The sequence below is a fragment of the Onychomys torridus genome, chromosome 14 (genome assembly GCF_903995425.1).
Source record: "Onychomys torridus chromosome 14, mOncTor1.1, whole genome shotgun sequence".
Taxonomy (NCBI): Eukaryota; Metazoa; Chordata; class Mammalia; order Rodentia; family Cricetidae; genus Onychomys; species Onychomys torridus.
In genome coordinates, this window is record NC_050456.1 from 49,453,870 (window position 1) to 49,468,350 (window position 14,481).

The 14,481-nt window shown below is 43.4% G+C and overlaps 1 protein-coding gene across 3 annotated transcripts in view; it reads left to right on the plus strand.

Annotated features, from left to right (window-relative positions):
- Positions 1-14,481, plus strand: part of Susd6 (sushi domain containing 6) — a 102,269-nt gene that overhangs the window by 48,341 nt on the left and 39,447 nt on the right. The window lies entirely within an intron of this gene.

Genomic DNA, 14,481 nt, shown 5'->3' on the forward strand with positions numbered 1-14,481 from the left:
CATGTCATAAGAGGCACCAGATCTCATAACAGATGGTTGTGGGCCACCATGTGGTTGCTGGGAATTGAACTCAGGACCTCTGGAAGAGCAGCCAGTTTTCTTGTCTTTCTATGCCTTTTCTCAGACCAGGTACATAGTTGAGATCCTGTATCTTTGTGAAAATAGGGCCTGGTAACAACCACTAAATTGAATTTTGGACAAAGCCACTTAACTGCCCCATAGTTCAGTTTCTTCATGTGCTAAACAAAGGAGTTGACCTTATAACCTTGAAGGTTACTTCTAGCTCCTCAGTTTGTACTTTCGTGACTAAGAGCTTTTTGATTAAGAATGATAAGCTGAAATGTTCCTAAAAGAGACTGAAAATTCAGGGGTGAGCCATTTTGAATTTGTTGGTTCTTGTTGTCTTTGACAGTACTCTAAAGTCCCCATCACTTCTCTTTGTGTGGTATCCAGACCTGGCATCCTTTCCCGAAAACGTGTGTTTGGGTGTACTCAGCAGGCCATTGGATGATATGCCAGAACTGTCTCTGGATCTGTGAGTCCTGACATGGACACTGATGTTCAACAGTAATGGAATCTCTGCCAGAGTTCTTAAGAAAGACCTAGATGGCAGTTTTCTTGGACATTTTCCCTGGAGAGGGATCACAGAGCTAATCTGGAAGGAGACTATGGTCTGATTTTCCTTTGAGCTGCCAATAACGTCACAGAGACTTATTATTAATTATGAAAGCTCGGCCTTAGCTTAAGCTTGTCTCACTAGCTCTTATAACTTAAATTAACCCATTTATTTTAATCTACATTCTATCACATAGCTGATCACCTCATCTCTTCATACTACTCATATTGCTTCCTCTGAGTCTGGCATGCATGTGTGACCTTCCTCCCAGAGTCCTCTCTGTCCCCAGAAGTCCCACCTATTCCTCCTGCCTAGCTATTGGCCTTTCAGCTCTTTCTTAAACCAATCACAGCAATAGAGCTTCACACAGTGTACAAATATCCCACAACAGAGGACCTTATCAAAGATGAGGCACCTTCTTTGTGACTGTGGACTTGTTGTAACTCAGTGCTTTCTCTTCCATTACTTACCATTCCTATTACCCGTTTACCTGTGTGTGCCGGTAATGGAGCAAGTTCACCTACTTTTAGCATTCTTCTGAGTTGTTGAAAGAAAGAGTTACTGATTCTGTTGTTCCATGACAGCCTTCCCTATCATGCACATACTTCCTTTTCTGTTTCCCTCCTCCCACCCATGGATGGTCATACCTTTCCTTCCTAGCCATGAGGAGCCCCAGTACCATTGATGATCAGGACTCCATAGTATAGGATCATGCTTGTATGAAAAGGAAAATAAGGCCTGACTATACCAGTCCTCTAGAAGTGACAGGTACATAAATATAGTGGAACAGCTGTCTTGCTTACTGCTCTTAACTCTAGAGTAGAAGCGAGCAAACTGTGGCCCCCATGATAATCCCCCCAACTATCTAGCCAGAGCTAGTCTGAAAAACTTGATATAATGCTGTAATGCAGATTGGCCTTGAGCTTGAGGTCCTTCTTCCTCTAACTCCTTAGTGCTGTGATTACAGGTATGTCCACCGTGCCTGGCTTGCTACCTGCTGTGCTAACTCTATTTTTAACTTGTTGAAAAAGAAACAGAAAAGTAGTATTTTGTGACATGTAGAAATTATATGAAAATCAAATTTCAATGCTTATAAGTAAGATTTGAGTGGAACATGGTATGTTCATTATTGAATATATTTTCTGTGACTACTTTTATGCTGTAATGATAAAAATTAAATAGATATATTAAAGACCAAATCTGAATCGTTTGGTTCTTTGCCTATAATCCCAGCATTTAAGAGACCGGGGCAAGAGTCGATGAGTTTAAGGCCAGCCTGGGCTGCAGGGTGAGACTCTGCATCAGATTTAGACAAACAAAAGATTTGGGTCTTTATCTGAAGTTTTGTATCCCCCTGCCCCACTCCCCACAGTTAGCTTAGAACAAATGGTGCTCAGTAGGTATGTGCTTGAATGGAACAACTGTCAGAGCTAGAAGGAAGGCTAAAAGTCTCAGCCAGATTTCAGAGGTGGTACATTTGCCTGAGGTCTTACAGCTAATGGTAGGGCCAGGAATAGGATCTGGACTAGTGCCTGGGATACCACTGAAAGCTGCCTCTCCCAGGATCTCCCCTGGGAGCTGCCCTCGCAGGTTAAGCAGCAGTATGGGAAGCAGAGTATGGGAAGTCTTTAGCTCCTTTACTTTCATCCGTCATCTCACCCACTCCACCGTTCTTTTTATTGGCTCTATGCTTTCTTCCTTCCATTTCCCGTCCCATACTCAACACCTTCCCTACTTTCCACCCGACGTTTCAGAATGGCTAAATAGAGGGATTATTATTTTTCAGGGTGGGGAAACTATCTGTGTATAATGTGGGCCCAGACTAGAATAGAAAAGTTGAAGCTGTTTTTTCCCCTCCCCTTTGCACAGACTCCTTCCTCCCCTATAACCCTAACATTCGAGTCATTTTTATTCCTCATAAAATGTGTCCTATCTGGGAGCTGAGTGCAGACAGGGAGAAGGGCCTTCACCATTACTAAGATTCAGTGTGCCAAGTTGCTGCCAATGTTTCCCTCTGTGAAGTGACTTCTAGGGAAGGGTGATTGACCCTTTTTGCCTGAAAACCCAGAGCACACCTGCATGGCTGGGACTGCCATGATCAGTGTGCCAAGTATACTCACCAGAAAACCAAAATTCTCAGATACAGTGAAGTTAAAGAAAGGCAGTTCCTTTCTTCATGTGTGCTTTGTGTGTGTGTGTGGGGGGGGGACAGAGGGTGGTTACATGCATGTGAATTTGTAAGTTCTTGTACCCAAACATGCATGTGGAGGCCAGAAGTTATCTGGTGTCTTCCTCCTTCATCCTCCTCCTAACTGACTTGAGACGACCTCTCACTGAACTAGGAGCTCTGTTTGGCTAGCTGGCCAGCCAGTGAGCTCTTGGGATCCCCTTGTCTCCACTCCACAATATAGACACACACTTTATAGGCTTTTTCTATGTGAATGCTAGGGATTCTAGCTCAGGTCATCAGTCCTTAAGCTTGTATAGCAAGTGACCCTAACTTACTAAGCCATCTCCTCCAGACCTCCACCTTCTTGGTTTCTTACCTGTTTTTGTTTGTTTGTTTGTTTTTGTAGCTGCTCCTGAATACCCATTTCAGAGATATTTATCCCCCATCCCCCACCCCCCCCCCCAGAGCTGGGGACCTAACCCAGGGCCTTGCACTTGCTAGGCAAGTACTCTACCACTGAGCTAAATCCCCAACCCCTCAGAGATATCTTAAAATGAATGTTAGTAAGATATATGGCCTTGTTACAAGTAGACCCTAGTGGATAATAGACAAGCTCACATGTCACGTACATTCATGGCTATGAGAATTCCCCAAAGTCATGGCAAGCCTAGTCTTGATTATAAACATCTTGTGCAGTCTTGGCTATAGTCTCAGGTTAAACAGAAAAGAATCATGTGTAAAGAAGCACTTGAGAATTCTAGGGTACATTTTCATTATTTTGGGGGTTTGGGTTCCATAGCCATTCTGCCTACCTGCCCTTTCTTCTGTCTTTTCTCCCTTCCTCCTTCTCCATGTCTTTTGAAGCAGTCTCAACTGGGTAGCCAGGCTGACCTTGAACTAGTGATCTTCAGCTTCTCAAATGCTGGGATTACAGCTTTGTGTTACCATACCCAGCCTCTTATCTATAGCTCAGGATTTGGAATTATACTAGGAAAAGTATTAGAGAAGCATTAACCAAGGGCCAGATTTTCCTGTTTTTTTTTTTTTTTTTCTTTAAGCAGAGAAGATTATTGAAGACTCCTTTTCAAATATGGCAAAGGAAGTATCTCTTGTTCTGCAGTCACATCATGCTGTAAGAAGACCAGAATTAAAAACAAAATTGTGGTCTGGAGAGATGACTCAGTGGTTAAGAGCATTGGCTGCTCTTCCAGAAGTCTTGAGTTCAATTCCCAGCAACCACATGGTGGCTCACAACCATCTGTAATGAGATCTGGTGCTATCTTCTGGCCTGCAGTGATACATGCAGACAGAATACTGTGTATATGATAAATAAATAAATCTTTAAAACAAAAAACAAAACAAACAAACAAAATTGTGTATATGCTACTCAAACTTCCTTTCTTGGACCAGAGAGGAACTAGGGCCCAGCTGCGGGGCAGTCTCTCCCAGCTCTCCCTGCTTAATCTGAAGAAATTTGAAGTATGACCTTAAGCAAATCACTTGACCTCCCCATGCTGCTACTAAAGAGAAACAAATGTCAGGTTGGTGTGTCGTATAGACTAATGAAAATGATTGGAGGGCACATGACATATAAAACATGATGTAACTTCTAAACAACAACAGAGTTGTTAAGTGACCTACCATTGAGTCACTGCACAGGAGACTTTGTGAAGACAACACCTTTGCTCTCATGAAAACACGGAACTGAACGTGCAGAGTCAGTGTTTGTCCTGATTAAGTGATTTGGGAGCAGGTGTTAAATTGACCAGCCAGGAAGGGTTGATTACTTGAGGAATCTCTTTTGTCTTCCCAAAAGCTCATGTTTGCACAGTTTGATGGTCTCAGTTGAGCTGGCCTGCTGGCACAGATCAAAAGTTTTGCTTTGCATTCCCTGTCCTGACAGTACTTACTGAAAAACCCAGTATTATCTTTGTTTCTGATCACCTACTCCCCCTGTTGCCATGACGCCTAAGACCATGTTAAGTATCACAGTTCACACAAAATGCAGTTTTAAGATAGTGAGGAAAGCAGCCATATGCATGTCTACATAGCAGAGTAACAAAGTTTTTTGTTGAAGATGGAAATTGTTAAGAACCAGGTTCTCTGTGATAAGATGTGGCTTTGGCCCTAAGCACTACTGTACCAGAGGGGTGTTGGCAGGCCGCCTTGGCTTACCTCGCAGTCTCAAAAGGACCTGGAGGTAGATAATGTACACTGATTTGGGACGGCAGGGCAGCAGAGAGGAGATGTACATAAGGAACACCATTTCTGTGCCACATTGAGTGAGCGATGAACTGAGTGGGGAGCTGGGTAGCTTGCTTGGACATATAACTGCAGGTGGTGGAACTGGCTGGGATTTGTGTTAAGTCTGACTTTGCTAGCATCGGCCTACCTGTACTGAGTGGTAGGGTGTCATTGGACCCATTTCTCGGTTTCCTGATTAAAAGACTCAGACCAGCCTTCAGAGACTTGTTCTGATAATAGGATGAAGACCCTACCTGTGTTCTTTCCTTGTGGATAAAAATGATACAGGAGTCACCCTGGGTTACCATGTTTCCCTCTGAGGCTGTGTTCTTATCCACAATGGCTTTTGGTTGTTTGGTTCGAGTTTAAAACAGGGTTTGCCAAGGCAGTTCTATTCTTGGAAAGGAACAATGGGAGCCATAGCAAAGTGTTTCTAAATGAGCATGTAGTTCCCAAAACATCCTCAAAGCATCTTCCTGTCAGCTGCAAATCCTACTGACAAAAGTGATGTAATCTCTCCATGGAGTAATTACCTGTGACTATAAAAAGACTTGGGGATTGTGGTAGGAGACTGGATAGGTCATTACTGGATTTGTTGAACCCTGTGTCATGAAAAGACATTGAAAAATTACTCTCCACAGACTAATTGTGTCATGTTTAGAACATTCAGGTACATGCTACTACCTTTGTACTGTCTTTCTAACAAATGATACCTGAGCCCACCAAACTGAATACCTGGCTGAATCTCATTTAGTTTAAAATCCTCATTAAACACAAACTTCATCTGTTCAGCAATGGTATCCTTTTACTCTGGTCTAACTTGTTAACTTGGAGGTTATTTTTGCTTACCTGTCCATCTTTTTCATCAAAAGGAGATTACAGGGTGCTAAAGGAGAAAAATAGAGTTGGTAATCAGAGTCTAATGATTGTGAGTTGGTTTCTAAATTAACTTTTTGTGTTACTTCCTACCTACTGGAAGATTCCATTCTTCTTTGTCACTCAGGAGTATAAGCCTCCAGAGGGTGTGAGCAGCAGCTTCCCACTCCAGGTGGCTTATGTTGCTGTGGCTGGGTGCCAGGACTATGGTCAGATAGGCATGACTTTGGCCTGCCTGTTGTTTACCTTTGGGGCTCAGAGGGACAGCAGTGCTCAGAAGACAGGCTTTCCATGGTATCCTGTGAATGAGAGCTTCATTGTAGCTTTCCTCAGCTCTTGTTCATTCAGCTCACTTGAGCAAATTACACACAAGGAGATCCGAATTCACAAGAAGATAAGGTTAAGATTAAAACTTTTTTTTTTTTAATTTAAAGAGGATTGTTTCAACAATTTCTTAGAAGTGTGAACTAGTGGGATGGATTCAATCTGTGTATACCTTCAGTAGCAGCTCTCATAGAGCTGCCGAGGCTAGTAGTATAGCTTTGTATTTATTATATGTAGCTACCATTTGGCGTTGCCTCCCACCTTCTGTTTTAGAGAAGCACTGTAGTCATTAAAAGTATGAACCCCAGAGCCAGGTTATCTGTGCTTGTATTTCCTCTGTTCCTTCCTATCCATGTTCCTTGGAGTAGTTTTCCTGACCCTACTCTGTATTCCCCCAGAATGGTGTATGATAGTACCAAACTTCACACATTCGTCGTAGAGATTAAATACAATGGCATGTATAGCGCCCGTGGAGTATTGCCTGGCACACAAAGAAGCAATTCCTTATTGGGAATTCTGATTCCTGCACCAGTTGATGCCATTGTACATTTTAGCTTTTATGATGGATCAGCTGATTAGTTCAGACCAATCATATATGAGGTAAGATGTTTCTTGTTCCTTCTGTGTCTCTTAACATTCTATTTGAATCCATTAAGTACAGTTGTGAGTAGAGTTATACCCCTTATAGTTTCCTTAACTGTCTAAATTATCAGATGCTGCATGTTGGCTGGCATCTTGTGTAAGATTAACATAGCTATGAAATAGCAGGTGATGCCTCTTTGAGCTGTTAGTGTCATTTCATGAGCAGTAAGCCTTTCCTTCAATGAGATTGTATTTTTTTGGCATTTTAGAGCTGTGGCTTGTTAGGAGCTTGGGAGTCATATTTGAAACCTTATATGTTAAGTTTCAAAATGCCAAGGATATTTTTATTTAAAGACAGTTTATTTCACTAAGCATAGTGATACAATTAAAGGATTACATTTTGAAAGAACCCAACACATACTTGGAAGAATTGGAATTAAAAGAAATAATCTCTATATTCTCTGTTTGGTTGTTTCTCTTTGTCTTCCTTTTTTGATACAGGGTCTTTGTTGGCTGGCCTCAATCCCCATGTCTTCCTGCTGTACAGCTTGAAAGCTGCGATCACAGAAGTAGACCTGTAATACCCAGCTTCTACCTTATAGCCTGTGTTTGTTGGTGTTCCTTTTTAAATTTTCTCTCGTGTGTGTGTGTGTGTGTGTGTGTGTGTGTGTGTGTAGTGTGCACATATATGTATGTGGGTGCACATGCACATGGAGGTTTGGAGTTGTTGTTCGCCATCTTCCTTGATTACTGTCTGCTTTATTCACTGGGCCAGGGTCTCTTCTCACTTAACAATAGCGTCCCAATCTGATGGCTAGTCTAGCTAGCCAGTTTGTTCTGGGGAAGCTCCATCTCAACCTTTCCAACTTTGGAGTTAATAGGTGGGCCTTCATGCCCACCCAGCATTAACAAGGGTTCTAGACATCCAAATTCCAGTCTTCACATATAGACAGCAAGCACTTTAACAACTGGGCCATCTTTCCAACACAGCATTTCTAGTCGTAAGAACTTTTCCTTTCCTACCTAGATTCTTCGACATTCTAGGGATGGAGATGTGGTGGGTATTGTGTTCCCCAAAATATTGTGTGTTCCCTGAAATAAACATATCTGGGGTCAGAGAACAGACAGCCACTAGAACAAAGCCAAAAATGGTGGCTAGAAAATGGGAAGAGTAAGCTATAGCAGAAGTTGGGCGGTGGTGGTACACACCTTTAATCCCAGCACTTGGGAGATAGAGCTAGCTGGATCTCTGAGTTCAAGGCCACTTTAGAAACAGCTAAGCATAGTGACCCACGCTTTTAATCCTAGGGAGTAGGGGCAGAAAGAGAAAAGTATATAAGGCATGAGGACCAGGAACTAAAGAAAAAAGCATGTAGTTAAGCATAACTGGAGAAGTATTCAGGCTTTGGAGCAGCACAGTTCAGCTGAGAGCCTTTGGGATGAGGACACAGAAGCTTCCAGTCTGAGGAAACAAGACCAGCTGAGGAACTGGCGAGGTGAAGAAACTGTGGCTTGTTCTGTGTCTCTGATCTTCCAGCAATCACCCCAATAACTGGCCTCGGGTTTGAGTTTTATTAATAAGAACTTTTAAGATTCCTACTACATGGAGATTTCCCTTTGTTGGACTTGCCTTGTTAGCTTTGCCAGTAGCCACATAATAAGGTACAAGTGTTTAAGCATTCAAAATTCCGGGCAGCAATACAAAGAAGATAAATACATTTTCTTCAGTTTTTCTTTTTCACAGAGCTTTTTTGAATGTAGAAAGTATTTTTGACATTTCAACTATTCGGGGGTGGGGCACAAATGGGTTTCAGGAAGTTAGGTCTGAGTATAGCAGGGTTACAAAATCTGCTCTAGCTTTTATTATTCTGAGTAACAAGGAACACTTTATGGAATGTAGAGGGTGAGGTCAGCTCCACATGTGTCGTGGACACATGTCTCCTCCAGAGGGCTTGGGACATGTGTTGTCACTGGCTTGAATTCTGACAGTTTAGCCTTGTTGACTTAGGAATGGCTTGGAGCACAAAAGTGTAGCTGAGATTATTGCCTACAGAGAAGGACTGAGTGGTCATTATGGCAGTCTGTCAGTGTTTCCTAAGTGTGGGGCCTAAGTTCAGAGAGGTTTAGGGTCAAGTGGGAGAAGAGCCTCTTTCTTTCGAGCTGCTCACTACTTGTGGAGGCTGGTTGCAAAGGACCCAGTGATGTTTTGAGCCGCTGTAGCTCACTTAGGCTCCTTGATAGCTATGTACAGTCACTCATCCTTGCCAATTCCTGCACTGTGAAGTTACCTAGAGATTTCTTAGGTTGTTTAGCTCTCTGCTTTATACGCTTTTGTTTTCTTAGCTTTTATCTGAGCTTTTTGTTTTTTGAGATCATTTATACTTAAGTCTATCTTCAGTTACTGTTTTTTCTTTTGGTTTTATATGTATTTGCCCTTAAGCTTATTGAAAGCAGGGGCAAAGTTATACGTTGTTCCTTTGCTATACCTAAACTAATAATAATCGTAAGTGTGTCCTGGGGAAAAGTCCACCTTGGATGGAATTACTTCACTGTCCTCATAGAGAGGACAAGCTGAAAGTCTAAGGCCTCATGAGAAGTAGCAGCACGGGGACCTCCCTGTTGGTTTATGGTTCCTGGTTGAGGCTTTTGTCTCCAGCATTCTGACACGGAAGTTAGAAGCACATGAAGATATTTTCAGGCTTCAAGAATGCAGGTGGAGGGGAAGGGACATAGTCAGATCCCAGAATCCATTGTAGAATAGGTTGATTTCCAGCCTGGTAGGGATCTTAAAGTCCAATGTAGATCCTGTTAGTTCTGGAGTAGAGAAAAGGGAGAGGAGAGAAGAGAAAAGAGGAAAGAGGACAGGGAGAGGAAGACCTTCATTGTTCCCAGAGGTGGGGGAGAGGTCAGTAGAAGAGTGTAAGTGAAAACCATGGCATCTCTGAACACTTCTCACACTGAAGAGTGAGCGTGGGGTAGTGTCTTTTGAATGGGGTTGGCTTTACATCTTCACCCATAGCTTCCTCTTCTTCTGTCCACACAGCCTTTGTCCCTAAAGGTCATGCTAAGGAGCGTCTTTATTCCTCTTTACGTGCACACTAGCACCTTGAAGCCTATTCCCATCCTGTTCTTCCCATGGCTAGAATCCCACCTGCCCCCCTGCCTTCCCACACTTCTCTTTATCCTGCAAGAGTCACCTTTTTTGTAGGACACCACCTGTCCTTACCACTTAGGAGTTTGAATGAGAAATGCCCCCCAAATGCTCAGGTATTTGAACACTTGGTTCCTGCTTGGTGGTGCTGTTGGGGGAGGTTTAAGTGGTACAGCCTTGCTGGCCGACGTGCATCACTAGGGCGGGACATGCATTGAGAGTTCATCTCACTCTTCCAGTTAGCTTCTCTCTGCTTTGTGCTTAAGGTAAAGGGTGTGATCACTGAGCTTCCTGCTCCTGCTGCCATGCCTTCCAGTTGCCCGTCCACCACGATGGACTCACCCCTCTGGAACCTTAAGCCAAAGTAAACTCTTTCTTCCATAAGTTGTTTGTCGTCATGATATTTTATCACAGTAACAGAAAAGAGAATTAATAGCATCTAAGGAAGAAAAATGGGCAGTGCTATGTATCTGTGCTTAAGTGGAATTAACAAGGACCTTTAGTCCCCGTCCTTTCTTTTCAGAGAATGCCAGAATTTTCTTAGGAATGGAATTCTAATGCTTGGCTGTCTTTGATTTGAAAGGATCAGCCAGTTGATAAGACTTAGGAAACTGAACTTAGAAGATCTGAACGCTCTGTTTTGAAGATGTATTATGATACATTATATTAAAATCCTAGAAACTTGCTCCAAACTCTAATGACCAAGTGATCGTTAATTTTGATTATCAACTTGATGGGATTTAGAATCACCATGAAAATGTCTGGGCGTGTTTGTTAGGGGTTTTCTACATCAATTTCTAGTTGAGGTGGGAAGACACCCTAGATGTGAGTGGCACTGTTCTGTAGGCTAGAGTTCCCAAACTGAATAAAGGAGAAAGGGAAATGAGCAGCAGTGCCCATGGCTCTCTGCCTCTGACTGGTTGCTTGACCTGACTGCTTCTGCAGCTGACCGGTTGCATTATAAACAGCTACATCACATTCCTGCCAAAAGCCACGATGGACTAGTCCCTCAAGCCTGTGAGTTAAAATAAATCCTTTCTCCTTTATGCTGCTTTGTCGGGTGTTTTGTCATAGCAACAAGACAAGTAACTAATAGAGACCCAGAGTTGCTGTGGAAACAGTTGGGGTTAGTATTTTCAGAATCAGCATTGCGGCCTTTGTTTAGCAAGTGTGTGTTGACAGAAAGTGGGCAGAGAGGGACACAGCAAGAGGTGTGTAATGGAATGGAGGGCTTTCTGGAAGCCAGATACTGAACTGGTTTGTGATGGAAGCTGTCACTTGTCAGCCTGTGAGATTATCAGTGGCAGCCAGGAGCAGTACCCTGCCCTGGGATGAAGGCAGAGCTGTAATATGGCACTCTGATTACAAGTATGTGGTGAGTACTTGGCTAGGATGTGGCACTACTGTGCACTGTGATAGTTCCATGTGACAGCTGTCTGGTCAGGGGGTTGAGCACTGCACTGGAATACACATAGAAGGGGCTCATAACAAAGATGGGATGATCATTATGAGGCTTTCCTGGGGGAGAGAATTCTACTGAGACCTGAAGGCAAAAGAGGCAAGATGGCACAGGAAGGTTAAGAATGCTGCTTCTTCAGCCGGAGTGGCTGGTATAAATCCTAGTTCAGCCATGAACATGGCTTGTAATTTTGAACTAGATTCTCAAACTCTGCTCTCAGTGGTTGAGTCTGTAATATTGAAATGGTACTGCACACACCAGGTACGGTGGTGGCAAAGATTAAATGTTCCAAATATCATCACTATTTCAGTATGTTACCTGAGGTGGACCTTGGGAGGGAATTGTAGTCAGGGCATTGAGTCTGATACCCATTTTCCTATTGGGAATGAGTCCTGTTGTAAGCTGGAGAAACAAGAGGCCAAGAAAGGACAGGGAGCAAAGTGCCAACAGAGTTTTGTTTTGTTTTTGTTTTGTTTGTTTGTTTGTTTAATAATATACATATATTTTAAGCTTTTATTTTTATTTTTTTTACAACTAATGCATTTTTTTATAATTTAATTTAATTTTACATATCAGCCATGGGTTCCCCTGTCTTCCCCTCTCCCGCCCACACCCCCCGCCAGCAGAGTTTTTAACTCTATTCTCTTAGGCTCTGGTTGACAGTATCTGGAATTTTGGATTGTGTACTACAATACTGACTTCCTGGTACACACTAATGGAAATCCTCTGGTGTGTGCCAGGGTGTTATCAGAGGGCCATAACACTTTCCGTCTTGAAACCCCTTCTGGATAGTAGTATTCTTCCTTAGTGAATGTCTATGTCAGTCTTGCTGAAGAACAAGTACTTAGCTGCCATGGATAGGATTTGGGCAGGATGGCTTCATGTCAAATCTCTAGTCATAGAGAAGCCTAGGTCCATTGGCCCACCTATTACCCACCTAGAAGCTGATCTCTCCAGCTAAAAGCTGGTATGGAGAGTCCTGCTTGATCAATAACTAGGTGAGGCCCTTCAAGTGGGGTTGGGGATCAGGCATCAGATTTCTTTCCAAGTCCATGCATGCTTCTACCCTCCATCATCACCTTGCATGCTTTGAGCCCTCAATGGCCTGGAACTCAGAATGTCTGCCAAGTTGGCCTCGAACTCAAAGAGATCTGCCTCCTGAGTGCTGAGATTAAAGGTGTGCACCACCACACCAAGCTCTTTTTTTTTTTCCTTCGAGACAGGGTTTCTCTGTGTAGCTTTGCGCCTCACCTGGATCTTACTCTGTAGCCCAGGCTGGCCTCTGAACTCACAGAGATCCACCTGGCTCTGCCTCCCAAAGTGCTGGGATTAAAGGCGTGAGCAGCCGCCACCACCACCCATGGTGAGCTCTTTTGTGTGAAGTCTTGAACCTACAGAACACAAGAATATGCTGAATTGAGAGGCTAGTCTAACTTTAGTGGCAGTTATATGGGCTCCAGGCTAGAAATCCTAGATGTCACTCATGTAAAGAGGCTTACATGTGAGGGCACTGATGAGCTGACCTTACAGGTTATCTATCCCAGTAAATAACCTGTAACTCTCAGATTTGAGTGTTCATATCCTCTGCAGGGTTTATTAAATGTAAATTATTGTTTTGCACAGAGCTCATTCGGTAGATCTGGGATAAAGTTTGAAACTTTTACATTTCTCCTGAGTTCTGCTGGTCTGAGAATCATATGGTAAGAACCACCAAATTACACATGGGGTGAATGGACCTATCTTACCCTTTTCAGAGCAATTTTTGGTCAAGTGGGGAAAGAAAGATATAAAGATCCTGAATCTACTCACCAACTTAATTTTAAAACTAGGAAAATCTAACTATTAGGGGAGGGTCTGCAGGCCTTTGTCTCGCCTCCTCCAGATAGTCCTGGCTCTTGCAAACTACCCAACAGAAAGGAGTTGGACCTGGGCTACCGTGACCACTTCCTGCCAGTGCTTTTCTACCCTTTCGGCAGATTGAGCTCCAAAAGGCTGCATTGCATTACAGGGAGCCTTTCCTCAGCTTGGGCTCCGTGGTATGAAGGAGTAAGAACCTGATCCTGGGGTACTTGCCCCCAGTCCCATTTCCGGGTGGCCTGTGATGATAAGACAGACCTTTCCCTATACCAGAAACTTAAGGATAATTGTTACTTGCTTTGCGTTTTTCCTGTGAGGACTGTTGATAAGCAGTACTGAATCAGAATGGTATCCATAAGTGAAAACAAGTTGTGTGTGTGTTGCTTTCCTAATACCTGCTTCCAGAGAGGAATGACTAAATGCTTCACAGGCTGATGATCTGTTCTTATTTCCAGGGTACATGGGATTGTTAGCCCACATCCTCCACTGTCTAGCACAGTGTGGGCTGTTGTGATGGGTTGTGGCAACAGGAAATTGTATCTGTGTCCCTTTTTCCCTCTCGTTTCTCCCTTAGTAAGACTGGATACAGTTGTCTTCCTCTAGCCTGCTCACTTCCCTCCTTCCCTCCTTCCCTCCTTCCCACCTGGACTCACGGTAATTCCTCCCATTCTGCTAGAGCTGCTTATGTAGTGAGTGTTTTAGAAGCATACACAAGTTGATCACCAGAGACCCTGAATACCTGTGACATGTCTCTTCAGGGCTCTCAGTCCCCTTCTCTTTTCTGTCCATGGTCTTCTGGGTAGCTATGATTTACAGAATGTTTTGTCCTAAAGGACTCTGCTGTTCTTCTGCAAGTTGAGTTGACCCTGTTTTCTGCCTTTATTTCCTGCTGGAGCCTAGTGATGTTTGTACTGGCAAGCTAAAGGACTTCTGACTTGAAAGGAATTAACATACTGCCTCGGAACCATTGTCTGGCCCTGTCTTCCTACCCTGTGACAAGGGAGCTAAAGATTTCCCAGCCCTTGTTCATTGTTGCTAGCCTCTGACCCAGCTGGGGCAGCTTTCAGGGAACTCAAGCACTGACTAGCCCAAGATCTCTCTTGAAACAGGGAAAGACTGAGGTTGACTTTATTCATCTTAAGTAAAATCACCAGTCTTTTGATGATTTCATTAATTTCCTCGCTTCGGAACGCCCTCTTGTT